The sequence below is a fragment of the Phocoena sinus genome, chromosome 1 (assembly GCF_008692025.1).
Source record: "Phocoena sinus isolate mPhoSin1 chromosome 1, mPhoSin1.pri, whole genome shotgun sequence".
Taxonomy (NCBI): Eukaryota; Metazoa; Chordata; class Mammalia; order Artiodactyla; family Phocoenidae; genus Phocoena; species Phocoena sinus.
Window position 1 is genome coordinate 2,013,527 of NC_045763.1, and position 9,137 is coordinate 2,022,663.

The window sequence follows — 9,137 nt, forward strand, 5'->3', positions numbered from 1 at the left end:
CAGGGCAGAGAGGACGGAATTCCAAGGTTACAAGATGGGGAAGCCCGGGCACCAGCTGAGGCCCCGCAGAGGGCCTGGGGCCCACCCAAAACCCCAAGGGAGGGGGTCAGCTCTTCTCTCCTGGGATCCAGCTGTGGCCCCCGGACTCCGGAGCCCACCAGGCCTTCCAGTCGATCCAGAGCAGGAGCCCGCCTCTGAAAGGCCGTGAACTGAAAACATGCCGCCACACAAACGTCTGTGTGTCCCTGTTCTCTGCAGTGCTATTCATCATAGCTGCGCTGGACAGAGCCCGAAGGTTATCCACTGCTGAGTATGTAAACCGCGGAAATAAAGGAAGGCCCCCCCACCATGAAAAGAGGCCAAGGCCATTTACTCAGAGCTTGACGCGGCCAGGCCTGCATTGGCACAGACTCAAAGGTGGGCACAGGAGTGGGGGAGCTTCATGGCGGAAAGGGGGGGGTGGGTTCTGGGTGTGCCCTGATGGGGGCTGAGGGCCTGGGGGATCTCCAGGCACTGACTATAATGGGGGCGCCCCACGGGATTGGCTGGGGTCACACCTGGCTTTCTCTGGCTGGTCCTGAGTTGGAAGCAGGGACCAAACTGAGCGGCCTGGCCCGACCAGGTCCTGGCCGATCTGGCCGACTGGTTTGGGGCTTCTGGTTTAGCTGCCTGAGCTGTTTCCCGTCCATCGTGGGGCGGAGGTCTAAGTCCTCTTTCACGTCTGGTCGGCCGTCGTCTGTATAGTCTGTCTCCGAAAACCATCTGTGGGGCACCCGAGGAAGGAATTCCACTCCTCAGTAAAGGAGCCACTGCTGACGAAACTCGCAGCCAGCGCTCCCCACCAGGCCCCGGGGAGGAAGCTGCAGGCGCCGGGATCCCTGAGCAAGGAGGAGCCGGCCAGTGAGTGCCCGGGGATGGGGCTGGGGCTGGGGCTGGGGAGGGCGGCTGTACTGCCAAGGGAGTGAGGAAGCCGCCTGGGGTGAGGTAGTGTTCCCTATCGATCGTGTTTATGCAACGATGCATTTGTTGAAAACTCATCTAACTGTACATGTTAAAGGGGCAATCTTGTTTTATGTACATTATAACTCAATTCAATGATTTTTCGAAAACAGTGTGTCCTGCCCACCTCCGCCTTGAGGAAAGGGTCCACCACGAAGCTCAAAGTTTTGGAGGCCCTGGAACACCTTCAATCACTTTCTGCCCAGGCTGGCGAGACTGGTCCCCGCCGCCACTGTGCCCGCCCCCAGGCCACCCAGCCTGCCCTCGGAGGAGCCCTTCCCCCATGGCGTCCAGGCTGGGATCAGGGGTTGGAAGAAGCAGGGGGCCTATGGCCGGGCCCAGGGCGAGCTCGGGGCCCCCAGCCTGGCCTTGCTGCAGGCATCTGGGGTGGGCCCACCCTCCAACACTCAGCTGCCCAAGCCCTGCCAGAACCCATCGAGCATGGAGCCCATGAGTACAGGCCTTCTGCCTGCTACAACTTACGGAGTTTAGAAGTTCAAGGAAGCACATTGTAGACTATTTATGGTGACACACATGTGTAGGAAAAGAGCGAAAACATGCATGAGCTGGAAACACACCAAATTCAAAGTAGTGGTTTCCTCTGGGAAGCAAGGGAGGCAGAGGGGGGATGGGGGAGACAAAGAGACAGAGACAGAGACAGAGGCAGAGACAGAGACAGAGAGGCAGAGACAGAGAGACAGACAGAGACAGAGGCAGAGACAGAGAGACAGAGACAGAGACAGAGAGACAGAGACAGAGGCAGAGACAGAGAGACAGAGACAGAGGCAGAGACAGAGAGACAGAGACAGAGAAAGAAACAGGCTTCTTCCTTTCCAAAATGTATGGCTTTTATTGCTTTTCCTTGCCGCATGGCTCTGGCCAGGAGCAACACTGAATAGCAGTGGTGAAAGTGAACACCTTTGCCTCGTTCCAGAGATGGAGGAGAAACTCTCAGTTTTTCACCATCAGGTATGATGTCAGCTGTGGATGGCCTTTACCGGGATGAGCAAGTTCCTTCTCTTCCTATACGGCTGAGATTGTTATTATTAAGCATTGGACTGGGCTTTATCTTCAATTTATCAGTATCTATCTTCAAGTGACCGTATATCACTTCATGTAAAATATATGAACTTTACAATTGTATATTTCTACACTCTCTTCCTGTCTTTTGGGTCTTTATTATATTTTACTTCTACATATGTTAAAAACTCCATAGTGCACTGTCATTAGTTTTGCTTTAAATATCTATTATCTTGAAAAGAATCTGTTTAAAACACATGGAAGGGCTTCCCTGACAGCCCAGTGGTTAAGACTTCACCTTCCGATGCAGGGGGTGTGGGTTTGATCCCCGGTCAGGGAGCTAAGATCCCACGTGCCTCAGGGCCAAAAAAAGAAAAAATAAACAGATGCAATATTGTAAAAAATTCAATAAAGATGTTTTAAAAATGGTCCACATCAAAAAAAAATCTTTAAAAGAAACACACAGAAAAAAAATCTGTCATGTTTATCCACATATTTACAATTTCCAGGGGGCTTCTATGCCTTGTGCAGACCTGAATTTACATCTCTTATCATTTTCTTACGGCCCAGAAAACTTCCTTTGACATTTACGGTAGTGCAGGTCTGTTAGTGATGAATTCTCCCAGCTCTTGTCCTACAATGTCTTGATTTCACTTTCATTCTTGAAAGACGTTTTGCTAGAAATGGACATCTTGGCTGACAGTTTTGTTTTCCTTTGTCACTTTAAAGATGTCCCCGTGTTCTCAGCTTGCTGTGTTTCTGATATGGATCAGCAGTTATTCTCATCTTTATTCTCAGGATTTTCTAGTATTGGTTTTTAGCCCTTTGACTTGTTGTGTGTCCTGGTGTGGATTCCTCTGTATTCGTGCCATTTTGACATCATTGAGGCTCTCGGATCTGCGGGCTTGAGGGTTTAGCCCACTGGGAAAATTTTTCAGCCATTTTTTAAATTAACCAACGTTCTCCCCCTCACCCTTTTGGGCCTCTGATTACATGTACAGTTAGAGTTCTTGATGTCAGTTCACAGATCAGCAAGTCTGTGCTCATTTTCCCCAGGCTTTTTCCTCTCTGTGCTTTAGGTTGGATAGCATATGTCGTCCTGTCTTCAAGTTCCCTGATCTTTCCTTCTGTAGTGTCTAACCTGCTGTTAATTCCATCCAGTACATTTTTAAATTTTCATATCTTGTATATTTTTGTCTTTAGAATTGTCATTTGATTCAGTATTACACTTTCTCTTTTGATTATGGTCAAGGCTCCTTTTACATCCTCTGAATAGTTATAAAATCTGGGGTTTTTTTTAACTTTTAATTTTATACGGAGTAGAGTTGATTAACACTGTTGTGTTAGTTTCAGGTGGACAGCAAAGTGATTCAGTTATACGTATACCTGTATCTATTCTTTTTCAAATTCTTTTCCCGTTTAGGCTGTTACATAATATTGAGCAGAGTTCCCTGTGCTGTACAGTAGGTTCTTGTTTGTTATCCACTTTAAATATCATAATATCTGTTTTAAATGCTTATCTGCTACTTCCATTGTCTATGTCGTTTCTGGGTCTCTTTCTGTTGGCTGCTTTTTCTGCTTGGTCACGTGGTCCTGCTTCCTCACATGTCTAGTAACGTTTAATTGGGGGCTGGAGGCTATAAATGCAAAATTGTTGAGACCCTAGATCTTGTTGGCCTTCTTTTAAGAATCTTGAGTTTCGTGCTAAAGGGCAGTTAACGACTTGGAGGCCAGCCTGGTCTTTGCGAGTCTTGTTTCAAAGTTCTGACATGCCAGGTGTAGAAGAGCCTTCAGCCCAGGGTTAGCTTACCCTACACCCAAGAAGTGGCCTTCTTTGATCTCCATCCAATGCCATGGTGTCCACGAGGCCTTGTCATCCTGGTAGTTGGCTTTCAAGCATCTCTCAGCCCATGTGGATGCTAGGAGCTCTTCTTTGCCTGGCTTCCGGAATCCCACTCTACACACGCACAGCATAGCATTTGACCACACTCGGCTGGAGATCCTTCTCGGCATCACTGCCTCCCCTCCAGGGCTCTGCCCACAAGTCCCAGTCCCCTCGGCCTCCCCAGACCCCATCTCTGTCCCCTCAGCTCAGTGAGGCCACTGTGCTCTGCTTGGTTCTGCCTTTTAGAAGAAAGCTGGGCAGGCGTGGGGCTCACCTCATTGGCTCCTTTCCCCCCACTCTTCTCAGCCACCCGTTGTCCAAAGCTTAAAATGGTTGCTTCTAGTCGTTTCGTCCAGATTTCTGTTGATTATGGTGGGAGATGTATCCACGCCAAAATGTCTATAATGTTTTGAATTCTCAATTGGAGCAGATACGTGCATTTAAAAAAATTATTTACCTCTTTGGAAACCTGAAAAAGTCCCTAATTACGAGAGGGGCCCTGGGCTTTGGAGTCAGACAGACCTGGGCTCTCATCTTGGCCGGGCCACTCACGAGCCAGGTGACAAAGCACAGACACTTGGCTTCTGGATTAAATGGGGATGATGACATTGACACCTTAGGGAATTTCTGAAAGAATTCAAGAAGGTGAGGCAGGGGCCCAGCACACAGTAGGCGCTTAATAGGAGGTAACAACCATTTGCTACCTGGGGCACAGGAGGGGTGACCGTGTGCTCCCCGAACTGAGTGTCCTGCTCAGCAAAGCCACCCCCATGGGGCAGAGAGACAGCCAGCTCCGCTCGGCACCCTGGCCCCCAAGCCGCCCCCGTGCCCATCTGCAGACGCCACCCGGCCTGGGACTCCAGGCCCCCGGCACAGAGGAGCCTCTGTCCTCAGGCCCACTCACAGCCACTGCACCATCCGAGGTCAGCGAGACCTTTCCCAGCTGCCCGCCGGCTGGACCGGGCACCCGTGGGACCCTGCAGTGAGTGATGGGTCAGCTGGATGCCAGGGCCGGAGAAGAAAGGAGAGCTGTTGTGCCCCTTCCCTCCACCCCCCACATTCCCTGCGGCCCCAGGAGGGAAGGGCGGGCAGCGGGCACTGCCCACTCGTCCCTGGCAGCCTGGCTCATCCTCAGCCCTGGGCACTGGAACAGTCAGACCCAAAGGCCTCCTGGGGGGTTGCTGGCCTCAGTATACTCTGCCTCTCTGGGCTGCAGCCCCAGCAGCTGAGCAAAAGCTTGGAAGACTCAGAGCGAGACCTCCTGGGCCATAGGTAGCCCTGGAGCCACAGTCAGCTTCATTGTAGGAAATCCCGATAGCCATGGAGTCAGGGGTCCACATCCTCTCCCCTGTCAGGGACCCACCCCAGAGGGGGAAGGGCCCTCATTTCATGAGTGCTGGGCAGGCCAGGCACGCGCTGACCCACATCTTACATGGAGTCAGTGCAGGCTCCGCTCCCAGGACCCTGGCGCTAGGAGCTAAGGCCCCAGCCCATGATGGGACTGTGATGTCCCCGCCAAGGCTCCCATGGGGGAGGGGGAGGGAGGGCCCTTGCAAGGCCTCTACCTTTCAGCTCTCAAAGCTGAAAATCCCCCTTGGCTAGTGGGGAGACCTGGACGTGCGGGGTGAGCCCCGGCCAGCTACGCAGGTGAAGCCTGGGCTGCGCCGCTCGGCCTCCTCCCCCCAGCCTGCTGGACGGTGCTCAGCGAGGCCAGGCACAGACACACCCCTGCACACGGGAGAGGGCGAGCAGATGCACTCCGTCCCCCACCCCGTGGAGTGTGCTTTCCAGCAGGCAGAGAAGAAGGCAGAAACGAGTCAGCAAAGCAGGAGGCTCATCAGGGGCAGAGGAGCCCTGAAGAAAGACAAGACAGGACAGGGTCGGTCACCTTCCCGGGCCACCGCAACAAATGACCACAAACCGGGGGCTTAAAATAACAGAAATGCATCCTCTCCCAGTTCTAGAGGCCGGACCTCTGGGATCAAAGTGTGGGCAGGGCCCTGCTCTCTCTAAGGCTCTAGGACGGCATTCTACCTGCCCCTTCTAACTTCTGGCGGCTGCCGGCATCCCCTGCGTCCTGCGCCTGCAGACGCATCACTCCGACCTGTCTCCATCAACACCTCACCCTCTCCCTTCTATCTGTACGTCCAGATCTCCCTCTTTTTATTGGATTTAGGGCCATTGGATTTAGGGCCTGGCCCAATCTGGTACGCTCTTGTCTAAATTACATCTGCAAAGACCCTATTTCCAAATAAGGGTACCTCACAGCACCATTCAGCTCTCAGCGAGGGCCACAGCCAGCCTGGAGGCCCAAGGCAGGGAAGGAGGGACCTGGGCGCCGTCCCAAAGGGCCATCTGCTCTGGGCTGACCCGGCCCCCGTGCCCTTGGTCCCAGCCACAGGGTGGGAGAGTTCCACAGATTCGCCCCTGCTGGCAGGTGAGCGAGAGGAGCAGGGCCGTGCGGCCAGCCCCGCCTCCCTCTCCCCACGCAGGTGGCTTCGGTCTCTCGAGCTGCTTCCTTGCAGCCGCCAGCCCTGAGCGTGGACTGCGAGTCATTTCACATGGCATCATCAAATCTCCACTTCACAGCTGAGCGTACAGAGCCCCGACAGGCCAAGCCACGCGCTCCGGGTCACCTGTCCCCAACCACACACTGAGCCCGCTGGAGATGGAGCGATGGCCCCCGAAGCCTCCCAGCTTGGGGGCAGAGCCAGACTCAGGGTGCTGGAGGGGTGGGTGGGGATTAACCCTGCAGTGACCAAGCCAGGTTCTGAAAGAAGGTTTCATAGGAAGGCGTCGAGTGGGGGTCGGGAACCCACGGGGCCTGGGTCTCCCCACCAGCCAAGACCCTCCCGGACTCCCCCAGCCGCTCCCACCTGCTTTCTGGGCCTTGTGGGTGTAGTACCCACTATGGCCTCTGGAGGGCAGCAGGTGCCCACATTTCCCGGGAGCCGCCTGGAAGCACTGTGGTGGCTGCGGGGCCCAGGTGGCTGCAGGGCCCAGGACTCTGCCCACAGGGGTCAGCCGTTAGCCCTCACCCACCCAACACACACACAGATGGGACTGATGGCCCTGGTGGGCACTTCCTGTGGTCAGCCTGGGCCCTGCCACCTGGCAGACTGTTGGGCGCCATCCCTCTCACAGGCAGCCAGGCCCCGGCTTGAAGAGCAGACTTTCGGGGGTGGGGGCACTGATGTCGGGCAGGGACTGGGAAGGCCACAGGTGAGCCCGGCAGGCCTGCCCTTCAAACCACGACACCCAAGAAAATGCCCAGCCAGGCCCCCAAGCCTGCGGCGCCCCCTTGCCCTACAGAGAGCAGCAAGCTCACAGGGCCGTCAGCCCTGGGAAGGCGGCACCAGGAGAGGGCAGGCGTGCACCCCAGGCTAGACTGTGCCCTGCCAGCTGGCATGTCCCTGCACCCTGCCCCCCGTGCCAACACCTGGGGTCAGCGAAGGGACTTTGCAGGCTGGAAGCTCACCCAAATGCACAACCCAGCGTGGGGCTCAAATGGAATGACACTGGGTGGCACATTTGGCCATGGGCCTTTCCTGGAAAAGGGACCTGAAGACAGGTGGGAAGGGGGCTGACACCCAGCACCTCCAGGGCTGAGTCCTGGGATCTCAGGTCACATCAGTGCATCACCAGGCCCTTGCTGAGCACCTGCTGAATACAGGGCCCTGGGCTCTGTGCCGTGGGATGAACATACAAGAGCTGTGGCAGGAAGGGGCTGTATTAACAGAGGAATAGTATCCAGAAGAGAGGAAGGTGAGTGTTCCCCCCGCATTTTAAGGGGGATTTTCGCACATTTTGAAGCATCTTGGGGGAACGTGCCAGGATGACAAATGATTTGGATTCCGTGTCATATCAAGAATGACTGGACTTCCCTGGTGGCACAGTGGTTAAGAACCCGCCTGCCAATGCAGGGGACAGGGGTTCGAGCCCTGGCCCGGGTAGATCCCACATGCCGCGGAGCAACTAAGCCCATGCGCCACAACTACTGAGCCTGCGCCCTAGAGCCCGCAAGCCACAACTACTGAGCCCGTGTCACATGCCTAGAGCCTGTGCTCCACAGCAAGAGAAGCACGCACGGTGCAATGAAGAATAGCCCCCGCTCGCTGCAACTAGAGAAAGCCTGCGCTCAGCAACGAAGACCCAACACAGCCAAAAATAAATAAATAAAATAAATTTTAAAAAGAATGACTAAAGAACATGATAACCGGGGACGATGTAATAATTGGTCTTGATAGGTAGTGAGCTCCCCGTCCTGGAAGTATTCGAGCAGAAGCACGATATCAGCTTCCTTGGTCTGGGTTGGGGGGCAGGGTATCTGTCTTGGCCCCTCCACCCTCCACTCTCCTCAACTACCAGAGGGGTCTTTCCACCAGATCTGATCACTGTGTCTTTGCTGGAACCCCGAGTGGCTGTCATTTTACATTTGTCTGTCTTTCCCCACAGTGAGCTCCATGAGGACAGAGATCATGGCACTTTTGCTCAAGGCTGTATCTCTGATGCCCTGCGCAGTAGTCAGCATACAGTAGCTGCTCAATAAATACCTATGAGTAAAGTAGGAGGAAAGCAGGAAGGAGGAGGAGATTTGCTGGAGATGAACCTTGGGCTGGCCCCAGATGACGGCATCAACATCAGCCAGCTTCCAGCAGGTTGTGCTGCTGTAACAAACACGCGCCCCGTGTCAGGAGCTTCCAACAGTGGCAGTGGCTCTGCTCCACTCGGCTCCTCATTCTGGGGCTGGAGACCCTCTCCTGGCAGAAGCAAAGGCCGGGGGACCCAGCAGGCACAGGCAATGGCTCTAAAAGTTTCTGCTCCAGGTTCCTGGGCCAAAGCTCATCACCTGGCTCCGTGGGGCAGGAAGGATGCTCCTCGCACAGGGAGGTGGTGCTGCAGGTCTCCTGGGTTGGGCTGCCTTCTCCCCCTGCAGAGAAGGGAATGCTGGGAAGTGGGGGGCTGCACAGGCAGAGTGTGGGCAATGGGGTGGGCCACACGGGGAAGTTGAGTCCTCTGCCCTTGATGGAGGAAGTAACGGGCAGTCCCTGAGTGTGCTGAGAGCCGGCTCCACTGTTGCCACCCTGGGCTGGTGTGAGCTGGGATTTGGGGTGGTGGGTGACATAGGGCAGGTGGGATGGCAGGGGGGCTCCCTGCCTGGCTGACTGGCAGGTCAGCCCAAGCTCAGAGTGGAAACCCGCCTGTCCCCGCCCACAGCATCTCCTGCAGCGCC